Source organism: Primulina huaijiensis, chromosome 4, assembly GCF_012295235.1.
Source record: "Primulina huaijiensis isolate GDHJ02 chromosome 4, ASM1229523v2, whole genome shotgun sequence".
Taxonomy (NCBI): Eukaryota; Viridiplantae; Streptophyta; class Magnoliopsida; order Lamiales; family Gesneriaceae; genus Primulina; species Primulina huaijiensis.
The window spans coordinates 3,315,444-3,318,086 of record NC_133309.1 but is presented as its reverse complement, the minus strand read 5'-3'; positions in this window follow the sequence as shown (position 1 = coordinate 3,318,086).

Sequence of the window (2,643 nt, the reverse complement as noted above, 5' to 3'; positions counted from 1 at the left end):
GTGTGTATTAAATGCACCTCATGAGTAATTATGTGCAAAATCATTGCATCATTAAGCAAATTTTTTAATGAATTTTTATTAAATCTTAATTAAATTTGTCAACTATAACAATAATTTCTATTTTTAAATTTTTTTTATACACAATGACAACGACATTGGCTTTGGATTTGACTTTAAAATTTCTTAGGCTGCCTTTTGGGCCTAAAATCAAATATATTATTTACCTAATCAGCTTGGGTGAGTCTAAAATATTGCAACTGAGAAATATAATATATTCAATTGGGTAAGTATTTTTTTAAAATAAATAAATATATATATATAATATATAATATGTTTTGATGCAATAATTGTATTCGTTAGGACAAAAATCGACACATGATGTTTGAGTAGTTTTACATATAATCATGCAACGAGAATCATAGTTAAGATCAAATTTACTCTCATGAATTGCAAAGAACATATTAGGAGGAGGTAGAAAAGAAACAATAATTGTACTTATTATAAGAGTGATTGACACGTGACGATTTGAAATCTGAATTACACTTTTATCATTAACTATAATTTTTTTAAAAAAATCAAAATATTTCTTTTTCTTTTTTTCGAAATTTTGAAAACAATATTGTCCTTCCTCCATATGGTCCATCTCTATTCCTTGCAGGTAGATAGATACACACCATATAATAAGAGAACAAATTGATGAAATAATCAAATTTTGACTATTGAAAAGGTCGTGTGAAAATTATTTTCTTCGAATAAAAATAAATTTTACTTATAATTTTTTAAAAAATCACCTTATTTTATATTTGAACTGTAACGTACCGTACTTTTATTACTTAAAATTTGCGGAAAAATTTTAAATTTTCTTAAATAAAAAGTGAACATTCAAATTCGATAAAAGAAGTAAAACTGTATGTCTCTCAAGTAGTTGCAACAAAAGATTTGAAATTTAAAGTTTGACATAAGAAATAAATGTTTTCATAAAACTTAAAACATGGCGGTCCTCGGGTTTAGCCTTCCGCTCAGTCCAAGCCTGCTCCTTCGTCCCCACCTCCAGCCTCCTCATAAACATCCTCGCCTGCATCGATCAAGTCTAGTGAGTCTAAAGACTCAACACGTATAAACTGGAAGTAACGAATAATACGTAATAAAACCACATGCAACTTCAAAATAGAGCTTACATACTTGAAACTTGAACTTGCATATCAAAAGCTTGAACGTACGTACATACATACATAGACGTGCCATGAACATAAAACTTTTCCTAAACATGCTTGCATACTTGAACATACATAACTGCATCATTTTCGCGTAGAGGCATGTTTCAAAGCAAGTGACCCATACATAACAAATGCCTGATCAGACAAACCACAGTACTAGGCTGACAGGGACGTATCCACTGCCACATACATGAGATCCCCGTTCATGCTTTAACGGGTGGATTGGTCCCCGTTCATGCTTTAAGGCTTTTCAATTCTGATCTAAACCCGTTCATAATTTAACGGGGTGGGTTGGTCCCCGTTCATGATTTAACGCTTTCCAACCCCATACATAATTTGGTCACAAGACAATTAGCATACCTCAAAAACTTGAAAATATTTTCTTTGCACGTCGAACATACTTACTTGGCGTTGAGGGATTCGTTGGAGCTCGCTTTGGGGCCGCTGCTGCACAGACTAACATGATTTTAAGTTACTTAACTTGCATAACTTAGACTTAGGTACTCAAGCTCACCACCAAAGTGACTAAGTAGCTTATGACATTCTAGATCACTCGGGACTTGACCTCGTTTAATCGTACTAACCATGGCATCAAACACCGAGACACACTCTAAGATGACGTGTGAACATTTCCCAACAATAAAAGACATGAACTCACTATTTGAACTTGAACATGAGTAGAAACCAAACATTCTCACAGATGGGGTGGCGCTGCTCGGGCGGTAATATGTTACCGCTCGAGTGCCAGGTCTTCTGGAGACCTGCACTCGAACAGAAAGAGTGGTGCTCGGGCGGTAAAACATTACCGCTCGCGCGCCGAGCTTACAAAAATGACACTCTCAACAGTGAAGGTGGCGCTCGGGCGGTAAGAAATTACCGCTCGGGCGCCGAGTTTACTGGACTCCGCGACTTGCATCTTAATACTCCTAACTCAATAATACGATTCTTTAACCAATCCATCGAGACTCATCCTAGGATACTATGACACTGACTCGACTCCATAAAAATGTCTCAAACATTCCCAAAGAAACGACGCACCACACGCAATACAATAAAACCCATAACCTCAAATTTTGACACCAAAATAGTTTTTACGACTACTCGTCCTCCCAAGTGCCTAACGACACAAAACGAAACATCAATAAACATCCCAACATCATTAACAATATACCTATACGCAGCAGCGATCACCCGTCGATCCCCAACGAAGCCTGCAATAATAAAACTTCAAGAATTCATCAATAACATATTTTTCGGAAAACGCAGTTTGAGCAGTCCCACGAAATCGTTCATAACTCACTCAATTTTAACCCAAAAGTTTTGAATTTTATATCAAATCGAAGGTATCAAAAATTTCTACGATTTTTTTATTGAAAGTTTTCTCAAAATAACGACGAAAAATCACAGTATTTAAAAAGACAGCAAA